This window comes from Rutidosis leptorrhynchoides, chromosome 5 (genome assembly GCF_046630445.1).
Source record: "Rutidosis leptorrhynchoides isolate AG116_Rl617_1_P2 chromosome 5, CSIRO_AGI_Rlap_v1, whole genome shotgun sequence".
NCBI lineage: Eukaryota > Viridiplantae > Streptophyta > Magnoliopsida > Asterales > Asteraceae > Rutidosis > Rutidosis leptorrhynchoides.
The window spans coordinates 280,734,356-280,748,401 of record NC_092337.1 but is presented as its reverse complement, the minus strand read 5'-3'; positions in this window follow the sequence as shown (position 1 = coordinate 280,748,401).

Here is a 14,046-nt window from a genome sequence, read left to right as displayed (position 1 = left end):
TTGAATTTCGAGACGGGAACATTGGTGATACGGGATGAGGAAATAATGACTACTCTCATATGGGTTAATTGGATTGATTAGGTGTTCATATGGGTTTTGTTGAAATTAAGTGTGAGGGTGTTAATTGGATTGATTTAGGCCGAATTTGTTATGTATTATGATTTTATAACATGCTTATTACTAGTTTCACATACTTATTGATCTCAAATTGCTAGTTTTAATTCTAGGGTTCTTAATTATGTGAAATTTGAGGTTTTATTTTGATTTTGATGTTTAATTGCCATGATTTGATGCTAGTAATGATAGTTATTGAGCTTGTTAGTTTTTCATTGTCATGAATCATTCGATTGCTTGATTTTTAAATTCAGGGTTCATGTTAATTTTAGGTACTTTGGTTTAGTTGACTGAGTTTGACTCAGTTTGACCTTTTTAATTGAGTTTGATTGTGAGATTATAATATGCCTAGTTTCATGTGTTATCGATTTTATTTAGTTATGATTATAATTACATGAAAGCTTTTATTGGCATTTTGGAAATATGATGTAATATGATTTTGAGATGATGAAGTGGTTGTTGAATGAGTTTTATGAATATGGAGGATGTTGGTTAATCATGAAAACGAAAATGGAAGTTGAATTGTGATTTTGTTTTTTACTAAAGCTAACATTTTCTTTCATATTTGTTTTCTTGTGTATGTTGGTCATTTTGTATGGAACTAAATGACCAAGTACTTCACAATCTGTGCCTATGGCACCAATTCATCCGTGCGCTCATAAGCTTCCTAAGGATTTACATCCTTATTTAGTTTGGGATCGTACTAATGAAAATTCTATGGAATGAATGGATGTTTTAGCTGAGATTGAGCATCGTAAGTTCCTGTCTACCTGTTATCCTGATTGGGAACCTCTCGAGGAGGTTGGTTTAGCCGAAGAGGTTCGGGAAATGTTGGTTCAGAAATATTATACTAATACTCAGGAACGTATCGGTTTTAATGATTGTTATGAGTTCTTCCATCTGGATCGTCCAATTTATAAAGTGTGGTGTTTAGAGTTCTTTTCAACCGCAAAGTTCTTTCCCACCGCAATGCATAGTAGTGATATAATGATGACTTTTCAATTGGGGGGTCAAATGTGTTCCATTACTATCATGGACATGGCTAATGCACTTATGATTTATGAGGACGAAGAGGTGGATGAAGATATTTTAGAGGATTATTTAGATACGGGAAGGCGTTTAACCAATTCATTTGAGCATGAGGTAGCATGGTATAATATGACTCATCATCGAAGTTACAAAGCAAGTAGCATGTCCTATACCTTAATCAAAGACAACCGTCTTTGCATTATTCAACGGTTCATTGCCAATACCATAAATCAGAGATAGCAAAATACCGAGAAATTTAGCATTACTGATTTATTTTATCTTAGTTGTTTACGAGATGATGTTAATGTCAACATTCCCTATGTTGTTGCAAAGTCTCTTTGTGGGCAGGGTCACAATCTTAAACCCAGCAGCCCGTTGAGCGGTGGAGTCTATGTTACTTTGATTGCCGGGTTTCTGAATCTTTCTCTCATGCCTCAGCATGTTAGGCATATTCAGGTTGCTAAAATTGAGAATGAGAGTACACGCGCGATAGGTGCCCAGGTTTATGAGGGGTGCAAAGTGTTGGTGCGTAAGTAGAAGAAAATTTGTAAGTATACGGGTACGTTTTCTCAGTTTGAGGAAGATTTAACTGATCTGGATGAAGACGAGGAGCTGCCTCCGGGTGCTGATGTGGAAATGACCAAAGCAGGTAGTTTGAGTGGTGCTGGTTTGACTTGCGAGTTCCTTACAAACAAGTTTAGTGGGATGAGACTTCACACTAAGGGGCAGTTTACGGGAATGAGAGCTTATATTTATGATCGTAGTCGGGTAGATTGAGCATATTATGATTAGCAGAACAAGTTGCTTTGTCAACATGTTGACGATGGCAATGAGCAGACTTGGTTTAATCAAGCAGGTATTCGGGCAAATTTGCAATGGAGTCCGCATTCCTTCAATCTTTACCACCGGGACTCGTAGAATTTCATTCCATCGGTAGGTCCTGGTTGGACCGACTAGGTGGGCCCAGGCATGCCTCGAACTTTTTATGATCATGACTCGACTCTTTCCCAGGCTCAATCCGCCCACCAGCTTGCGATGCAGCAACAACACCAGCAGTCTCAGCAGTAGAATTAGGATCAGCAGAACCTCGGGCCTAGTGATGGGTCCTTCTGGGGGTTCTTTTGAGCAGCTTGTATGATGATGGCTAGTGCGTATCTGCGCATGTGTGTTTGTTTATGATAATGCTAAAAACGAACATATATTTCATAGCATTATCCCTCAAGAAAGACAAGCTTTTAGTTGCAATTGTCCTATTTACAAGTGATATCTGTTTAAATAATAAAAGGTGAAGACAAAAAGCAGATTCGACGATTTGAAAATGCAAACGACCAAAAAGCTCAAAAGTACAAAGTACAATCAAAGTGGTTCAAATTATTGTTGAGAAACGTCTCAAAATTACAAGAGTACAAGCTGCAAAACGCAAAATACAAGATATTAAATTGTACGAAAGGACGTTCGAAAATCCGGAACCAGGACCAGAGTCAACTCTCAACGCTCGATGCAACGGATTAAAAATTACAAGTCAACTATGCACATGAATATAATATAATATATAATTAATTCTTAAAATTATTTATTTATTATATTATTATTTAAAAACCGTCGGCAAGAAGCAAACAACAACATGTGAAGTCTCCCAGCTGGCCATGCGATCGCATGGCCAGTGAAATGTCCCGTTCATATTGATTATAAACGTTCCATATTAATTTATTTCGTTGCGAGGTTTTGACCTCTATATGGGACGTTTTTCAAAGACTGCATTCATTTTTAAAACAACCATAACCTTTATTTTATCAATAAAGGTTTCAAAAGCATTACGTAGATTATCAAATAATGATAATCTAAAATATACTGTTTACACACGACCATTACATAATGGTTTACAATAGAAATATATTACCTCGACATATGTTTCTTGAATGCAGTTTTTACATAATATCATACAAACATGGACTCCAAATCTTGTCCTTATTTTAGTATGCAACAGCGGAAGCTCTTAATATTCATCTGAGAATAAACATGCTTTAAACGTCAACAAAAATGTTGGTGAGTTATAGGTTTAACCTATATATATCAAATCGTAACAACAGACCACAAGATTTCATATTTCAATATACATCCCATACATAGAGATAAAAATCATTCATATGGTGAACACCTGGTAACCGACATTAACAAGATGCATATATAAGAATATTGTAACAACCCGTCCTTATCCACCTGGATGAAGTCATCAACATTTGGTCCCATTGCGATGATCGACTCCAAGTAATGTCCTTAAAATGAGCAAATGCACAGCGGAAGACTTAATTCGTACCTGAGAATAAACATGCTTTAAAGTGTCAACCAAAAGGTTGGTGAGTTCATAGGTTTATCATAACAATCTTTTTAATATATTAATAGACCACAAGATTTCATAATCATAAACATAATACACTCGCAAGTATATGTAAAGCATTCTAAGTGGTTGAGCACTTGGTAACATACTTAACTATTAATCACCGTCGCATATTCCCTTTATTATAAAATCTCACTACACCGTACCAAGTGTAGCCTACAAAACGAAGTACTGTTCAACCGTTGAATACTGGTCGTCCAGTCCGGTTGGGGTTGTCAGGCCCGATAGATCTAACAACAGGATTCGTATTTACAATACCCATGTAAATAGTAGTTACCAAGCTACAGGGAAGTATGCCAGTGGTACAACTCAACATAGAATATATTTTTAAGTACTCGTGTCTATTTCGTAAACATTTATAAAAGCAGCTCATGTATTCTCAGCCCAAAATATATATTGCAAAAGCAATTAAAAAGGGAGCAAATGAAACTCACATGATGTATTTTGTAGTAAAAATACATAGAACGACATTGAACAATTATAGGGTTAGCCTTCGATTCACAAACATATATCATTTATATATATATATATATATATATATATATATATATATATATATATATATATATATATATATATATATATATATATATATATATATATATATATTAACACATATAATTAACATGTAATAATAATCAAACTAGTTTATATATATTACTTATCTAGTTTAGTAATATATTTGTTAATTCACAGGTTATATATTTAATTTGTATATTAATATTTATACATGTGGTTATATTAATACATATATATTTATATACTTATATGTTAAATCAAACTTTGTTATATATAAATATTTATGTAAATAAAGTTATTATGTTTGTAGTAATAATATTACTGTAATAATAATAATATAAATGATAATAATAATGATAATAAAAATAATGTAAATAAAATTATATATAAAAATCATATTAATGAAAATAATAATAATGATGGTAATAATTTTAATCAAAATGTAAATTTTAATGTTAATGATAATAAAAATAAAAATAATAATATTAATATTAATATTAATATTAATGATAATACTAATTAAAATGATAATAATTTTAATAATAATATAAAATGATAATAATTTTAATAATAATACTAATACTATCATTTAATAATAATAATAATTATTATATATTAATGTTGAAATTAATGATTTAGTAACCTTAATGATAATAATAATAATAATAATAATAATAATAATAATAATAATAATAATAATAATAATAATAATAATAATAATAATAATAATAATAATAATAATAATAATAATAATAATAATAACTCACAAGAATAAGCAAAAAATAATTACCTTTGCCCGGTTTTGAACCAGAGACCTCTCATTCCACCATTTTCCTTCTAAACCAATGAACCTTTAAGTTGTTTTTGATTTAACTTGCCCTTTTATTATTTTGTTAAGTACGAAACTGTGTATCATCAATTATATCCATCATGTCATTTACCAAAGTTCCTTAACATCATGTCTTCGGCCCAACGGGCATACACGGCCCAACAACAAATGCGAAGCCCAACAGAGAGATATTAGTCACGGCCCAATGTTTCTGTTGTTAATTAAAAATAATTTTTCCATGGCCGGGGATTGAACCCGCGACCTCCTGAACAACGCAAACACCCCTTAACTATTAAGCTGCCATTAACATTTCTGTTTTATTTACTAACTTAAATATATGTATCCCGTTTTTATCTCAGTTTCTATTTCTTTTTCACAACACAGCATCATCATTTTTTTTATCCTCTATCATCATTCTCACCATTATCATTATTATTATAAAGAAATGGAAACAGGAACACACGAATTTTATAACAACAGTATCATCATCTTTAGCTTAATCATCATCGTTAATCTTCATCACTTCACATCCTTGTGGGTTCATGAAAGTGACTCTTATTATGAGCTCAAACATAAACGAAATCATATAGCAGCAAAACAGTAACAATTATGGTGTGTGGGTTATGGTTTTGTTCGAAGTAAAACAGAAGACAAAGGTTAGAGAGAGAGAGAGAGATATTGTTGTTGATGGTTGGGGTGGTGTTGTTGTGATATTAAACCAAAACAGCAAACATGTATTAGCTAGTGGTGATAGAGAGGAAATAGTAAGTGGGTTTCGATAGGTTGGTTGTTAGTCTCATCAATGAAACAGAAACATACCCTGCAGCAGCCAAACGTGGCTTGTGACTGTGGTTTTCAACCAGAAACAGCGAAAAGAAGCTGCAGCAGTGATTGTAGAAGTTGGGTCACGAAAAGAAATAGTAGCCTTCGTATCATCATCATCAATATATCATCAACTAATTATACAACTTATAGTGCAACGTTATCTTCTTCGCATCCTTGTCACAATAACAAAATAGGTTATAGTAGTAGCAGTGGTTGTTGTGAGTCAAAAATAGAAACATTAATCGATGGTAGTATATGGGTCGATGACAAGTTGTTGATGATGGATTGATAGTGGTTTTCGAAGGTGTGCAGATAATAGAAAAATCGAACAGGAGTAGTAGATTATTTTGATAGCAATAGTTTAAGGGTGGTGTTGGAGGTTGACGGTGATCTCAGTGGTGGTAGGGTGACGAGTGGTGGTGTTAAGGTTCTCGGTGATGGGTGACGAGAGGGACGGTTGAGAAAGGAGAGGGAGATAGAGGTGTGATTCTTGCGATGTTTATAGACATATATCTATATGCATATATGTGTTATATGTATATAATATGTGTTTAAAGAAAACAAAAATATGTACAGTAATCTCGATTTATATTTTCAAATTTACGGATGAATTATAGTTTGATGTTGTTATTAGTTGCCTTCAATCCAATTAAGCACAGTAAAATCCAAATATTTATCAATTAAGTACAGTTATAATATAATATAATAATAATAATAATCAAATAAGAAAACGTGTAAAAATATGATTCTCAAATAATTCTTGCCGACAGTTTTCCCCGAGTGACTATATCGTGTCCATTGCTAAACAGTTAACGTATAAAAGTGCTCCTAAAAATCTCAAATTTTTAGATTAAACATATTTAATTATTTCACTCATTACCTGTTTGAAACCTGATCAAAAAGGTGCGTCTAATATTTATTTTTAGTTTCAAATAATCTATACGGAGTATTAAAATTCAACTCCTCAAAGTAAAAATATTTTTAATAAATCTAAACCTTACATATCTTAATTATGTACCAACATTTTATTCCAACGTCTCATAAGTTCGAGTCTTAAACTTGTTTAATATCGTTCATAAAAATTTACCTGTCATTCGAGCTCGATCCCAACTAAAAAATAAATATTTTTAAAATTGATAAAATAGATTCTAAATATGTTTTTAATAAAGCTAAAATTGATATGACCTATTTTCGGATCATCGTTTATTCTAAAATCACGTAAGTTCCTGTTTAACTCATTTACTATCAATCGAATAATAATTGAACATTACCGTCGTTTACTAAATAACTTAAAAATCACAAAATATATATTTAATATACTTTATTTACATAGATGTGTTTTAAATACTAATTATCATAATATCATATTTTTTTTTTACATAATTAATTTTAATAACAACATATAATACATCAAATTATTATTTATATATATGCACACATATCTATTTACAATTAATCGTTCGTGAATCGTCGGAACTAGTCGAAAGCCATTTGCATATATGAAACAGTTCAAAAATTTTGAGACTCAATATTACAGACTTTGCTTATCGTGTTGAAATTACACTATCGTATCGAGAGTTTGATTTAAAATTAGTCGAAATTTTCCGGGTCGTGACAGTACCTACCCGTTAAATAAATTTCGTCCCGAAATTTTAATGCGATCGTCATGGCTAACAATAAAAATGTTTTCATGACGAATATGAGTTGATAAATAGAGTTTTATCATTATTGAGTGACATAGATAAAACGATTCAATTATGTGGAGCGTACGAATGAAGCTGTCACAAAAGATTGAGATAGAGATTTAACTTTTTGACGTAGTCACGGTGGATTTCCGGAATTCAAGGAATTTAAGGAAATCTTCTAATCAGAAGTAAATGTAATAGCATGATTTATTAGCAGACTGTTGGAATTACAAAAGAACAGAAATATCAAAGAAATATTTCCGTGATATGCTTAGAAATTTAGTAGAATGAAAGAGTCGTGTAACATGGCACATGATGAGGATAAGGTCTGTGAATCATCATCACGTTACATTAGAAACTCAGCATGACTTACTGTAATATAATCACGTTAGCCAAGCGTCATTATATTATACTAACCCATGCTTTAATTCCCAACACTTCTCCACTATTCATTCATAGTTTATTCTTAGATTTTACAGAAATTTTCAATATAATGGAATACAGAAAACACGAAGAGGTAGATAGTTTCGGACAAGAATATTTATGAAAATATCCTCAAAAATATTGAAGATATTTATGATGATATTTTAGAGTTTCTAAGTTCGAAGGTTGATGAAGAAAAATTTTCCGCAAGATTTTAACATGACTTTGGAACCAGATATTCTCTAAAGATTTCACCGGATCTAGAATTACCTGGATTCTTTGAATATAGGGTTTAGTCCTTGTATTTATCCTTGGTCTCCTTCATGGTGTGCTCTATCCGATTTTCAGTACCAAATTTTCTATCGAGCGTTCCTAACACTTCCTTCTTTATCATCAACTTTTGGCTATTCAGTCCATCTACAACATGCTACTTCGTCAGCATTTTCAAAGTTAACGGATCTGGGTCATCGGTTATCAAACCGAGGTGGTTTCAAAAGAATTGTATTTTTAGATGATTAAACGCTGATGGTAACATGGTGGAATATAAAAGGTTCTCTAGTAACAATAAAGAGTACACATATATATCAAGGTTGTAATAAGGTTGTCTCGGATGAAAAGTCGGAGTTGACTTGCTGGAGCTGTGACAAAATTTGCTACTTTGAAGAGGAACTGCAAAGTTATTTTGGGTAATAATAACACTAAAGAATTTAGCACAGCTACGTGTTAAATGTTTACTCAGTTTCCGAGAGTTTTTCAGGTGCATAACTATATGCATAAATCTTTCCTTTCATATATGAAGTACGGTTGGCTCATCCTCTCGATTGAGGTGTCTTCAAGAATCGTGAAAGATTTGAACATGGATTGGAATCGTCAAGATTCAAATGAGGTTTAAGATGAAATCAAGTGGCAAACTTGAAAAATTGTTTAGTTTCATATGTTATAATCAATATTTTAATTCATTTTAATTATCCAATGTTGTTAGTCCATAGTTCAAAGTCCACAGTTAGCAATTCAATAATTCATATATAGTTTAATATATAACATTCGAATTAATTAATACGTATCGTGACTCGTGTACATGTCTCAGACTCGATCACAACTCAATGTATATATATTATTTGAGAATCAACCTCAACCCTGTATAGAGAACTCGATCATTACTGCATATAGAGTGTCTATGGTGATTCCAAATAATATATATAGATGCGTCGATATGATATGTCAAAACCTTGTATACGTGTCCCGATATTTAAAGTGCGTAAAATAAATAACAGAAATTAAATAACGATAAATAAAGTTGCGAGAATGTAAATTGCGATAATTAAATTGCGATAAATAAAATGTAATCAGTTAGCTAGGAACAGTTAGCTGGAACAGTTAGCGTGGATTCTTAACAAAATTTCTCACAGTTAATTTGTTTGTTTCTAACAAATTTTATTTTATCCAATGTTTTCTTCATTATGCCACTTGTTGGATTATGAGAAATCAAAATCCAAATATTAAATTGGATAAATATGGTTATTCTATGGTGAACGGATACGTGTATCGGTGGATGTAAATAGGATAGTAAATGACTGTTGAATCAGATTCGAAGAATATACAGTGTAACTTATTAATGTGAAATCTAAATATTTCTAGGGTATTACCTACCCGTTAAAATATTTTCACCATTAACAGTTTGTACGAAAGAATTTTTAATTACAATCTTTATGAAAATATACTTACATATATATTCTCTTCAGATGTAATCATGGATTTAACGAGTTAATATAATATTAATCTCATTTGATTTTTGGTTTGAGCTAGAATAAATAATCTCTAAAACTTTTAGAAATCACATATTCTTCGTAGAATATTAATGAAGTTATGGATCAATACTTCATCAATTGTTGTTGTTGGTACTCCTTGGTATCTATGGTGCGTATTATGTTGCTATTCGTGGGACAGATTGTGAATTTGAGGTGTGAGATGCGGATGTTGCTGTTGCTGGATGGTGGTGGTACTGTTGATGTTACTGATGGTGGTACTGTTTATGCTGCTGGTACTGCTGCTGGTGTTTGTAACCTTTGCACCATATTCTCCAAAGCCACTACCCGAGCGCGAAGCTCGTTGACTTCTTTTATTACACCGGGATGATTGTCGGTTCGGACGAGCGGATAAATATGATCTAGAATTTGGTATAGTATATAATCGTGACGAGATACTCTGGAAATGAGAGAGAAAATGGTGTTTCGGACAGGTTCACCGGTAAGTGCTTCAGTTTCTTCGCCAAGAGGGCAATGTGGTGGATGAAAAGGATCACCTTCTTCTTGTCTCCAATGATTAAGGAGGCTACGAACCCAGCCCCAATTCATCCAGAATAGATGATGGCTAATCGGTTGATCCATTCCGGATACACTGCTTTCGGAGTTCGAGTGAAAATCCATATCAGAATAGTTATCGGAATCTGACGAACTTGAACTGGTTGCGGAATTTATCTTGCACGGTTAGGTAAAGGATTTTATGAAATGATTTTCGGGTATCGGATGATATTCTAGTTACATAGAATATCTATGTATAGTACAGATGATCCCGTAGATTACGGAGGAAATTAAGGAAACGTGTCAGATAAAGTCTACAGTAAAAGATACGCTAAGATCTGAATTTTATCTCTACACTATTCATGCAATCAATGCAATAAGAAGTGTCTAGACTGAGAATGATAAGCAGGTAATTTCCTAAGGATGATAAGTAGATGATTTTCGACACGAAATGATAAGCAAAACTTTTGACATGCAGACACGGTCGAAGTCCAGACCCACTAATGCATCTAAACAACTATTAGTTAGACACACTAATGCAACACCTGGTTCGCTAAGACCACCACTCTGATACCACCGGTAACCACCCGTCCTTATCCACCTGGACGAAGTTATCAACATTTGGTCCCATTGCGATGATCGACTCCAAGTAATGTCCTTAAAATGAGCAAATGCACAGCAGAAGACTTAATTCGTACCTGAGAATAAACATGCTTTAAAGTGTCAACCAAAAGGTTGGTGAGTTCATAGGTTTATCATAACAATCTTTTTAATATATTAATAGACCACAAGATTTCTTAATCATAAACATAATACACTCGCAAGTGTATGTAAAGCATTCTAAGTGGTTGAGCACTTGGTAACCATACTTAACTATTAATCACCGTCGCATATTCCCTTTATTATAAAATCTCACTACACCGTACCAAGTGTAGCCTACAAAACGAATTACTGTGCAACCGTTGAATACTGGTCGTCCAGTCCGGTTGGGGTTGTCAGGCCCGATAGATCTATCAACAGGATTCGCATTTACAATACCCATGTAAATAGTAGTTACCAAGCTACAGGGAAGTATGCCAGTGGTACAACTCAACATAGAATATATTTTTAAATACTCGTGTCTATTTCGTAAACATTTATAAAAGCAGCGCATGTATTCTCAGACCAAAATATATATTGCAAAAGCAATTAAAAAGGGAGCAAATGAAACTCACATGATGTATTTTGTAGTAAAAATACATATAACGACATTGAACAATTATAGGGCTGGCCTTCGATTCACAAACCTATATCATTTATATATATATATATATATATATATATATATATATATATATATATATATATATATATATATATATATATATATATTAACACATATAATTAACATGTAATAATAATCAAACTAGTTTATACATATTACTTATCTAGTTTAGTAATATATTTGTTAATTCAAAGGTTATATATTTATTTTGTATATTAATATTTATACATGTGGTTATATTAATACATATATATTTATATACTTATATGTTAAATCAAACTTTGTTATATATAAATATTTATGTAAATAAAGTTATTATGTTTGTAGTAATAATATTACTGTAATAATAATAATATAAATGATAATAATAATAATGATAATAAAAATAATGTAAATAAAATTATATATAAAAATCGTATTAATGAAAATAATAATAATGATGGTAATAATTTTAATCAAAATGTAAATTTTAATGTTAATGATAATAAAAATAATAATACTAATAATATTAATATTAATGATAATACTAATTAAAATGATAATAATTTTAATAATAATACAAAATGATAATAATTTTAATAATAATACTAATACTATCATTTAATAATAAAAATAATTATTATATATTAATGTTGAAATTAATGATTTTAGTAACCTTAATGATAATAATAATAATAATAATAATAATAATAATAATAATAATAATAATAATAATAATAATAATAATAATAATAATAATAATAATAATAATAATAATAATAATAATAATAATAATAAAAAGAATGCTACCTCACAAGAATAAGCGAAAAATAATTACCCTTGCCCGGTTTTGAACCAGAGACCTCTCATTCCACCATTTTCCTTCTAAACCAATGAACCTTTAAGTTGTTTTTGATTTAACTTGCCCTTTTATTATTTTATTAAGTACGAAACTGTGTATCATCAATTATATCCATCCTGTCATTTACCAAAGTTCCTTAACATCATGTCTTCGGCCCAACGGGCATACACGGCCCAACAATAAATGCGAAGCCCAACAGAGAGATATTAGTCACGGCCCAATGTTTCTGTTGTTAATTAAAAATAATTTTTCCATGGCCGGGGATTGAACCCGCGACCTCCTGAACAACGCAAACACCCCTTAACTATTAAGCTGCCATTAACATTTCTGTTTTATTTACTAACTTAAATATATTTATCCCGTTTTTATCTCAGTTTCTATTTCTTTTTCACAACACAGCATCATCATTTTTTTTATCCTCTATCATCATTCTCACCATTATCATTATTATTATAAAGAAATGGAAACAGGAACACACGAATTTTATAACAACAGTATCATCATCTTTAGCTTAATCATCATCGTTAATCTTCATCACTTCACATCCTTGTGGGTTCATGAAAATGACTCTTATTGTGAGCTCAAACATAAACGAAATCATATAGCAGCAAAACAGTAACAATTATGGTGTGTGGGTTGTAGTTTTGTTCGAAGTAAAACAGAAGACAAAGGTTAGAGAGAGAGATATATTGTTGTTGATGGTTGGGGCGGTGTTGTTGTGATATTAAACCAAAACAGCAAACGTGTATTAGCTAGTGGTGATAGAGAGGAAATAGTAAGTGGGTTTCGATAGGTTGGTTGTTAGTCTCATCAACGAAACAGAAACATACCCTACAGCAGCCAAACGTGGCTTGTGACTGTGGTTTTCAACCAGAAACAGCGAAAAGAAGCTGCAGCAGTGATTGTAGCAGTTGGGTCACGAAAAGAAACAGTAGCCTTCGTATCATCATCATCAATATATCATCAACTAATTATACAACTTATAGTGCAACGTTATCTTCTTCGCGTCCTTGTCACAATAACAAAATAGGTTATAGTAGTAGCAGTGGTTGTTGTGAGTCAAAAATAGAAACATTAATCGATGGTAGTATATGGGTCGATGACAAGTTGTTGATGATGGATTGATAGTGGTTTTCGAAGGTGTGCAGATAATAGAAGAATCGAAAAGGAGTAGTAGATTATTTTGATAGCAATAGTTTAAGGGTGGTGTTGGAGGTTGACGGTGACCTCAGTGGTGGTAGGGTGACGAGTGGTGGTGTTAAGGTTCTCGGTGATGGGTGACGAGAGGGACGGTTGAGAAAGGAGAGGGAGATAGAGGTGTGATTCTTGCGATGTTTATAGACATATATCTATATGCATATATGTGTTATATGTATATAATATGTGTTTGAAGAAAACAAAAATATGTACAGTAATCTCGAGATATATTTTCAAATTTACGGATGAATTATAGTTTGATGTTGTTATTAGTTGCCTTCAATCCAATTAAGCACAGTAAAATCCAAATATTTATCAATTAAGTACAGTTATAATATAATATAATAATAATAATAATCAAATAAGAAAACGTGTAAAAATATGATTCTCAAATAATTCTTGCCGACAGTTTTCCCCGAGTGACTATATCGTGTCCATTGCTAAACAGTTAACGTATAAAAGTGCTCCTAAAAATCTCAAATTTTTAGATTAAACATATTTAATTATTTCACTCATTACCTGTTTGAAACCTGATCAAAAAGGTGCGTCTAATATTTATTTTTAGTTTCAAATAATCTATACGGAGTATTAAAATTCAACTCCTCAAAGTAAAAATATTTTT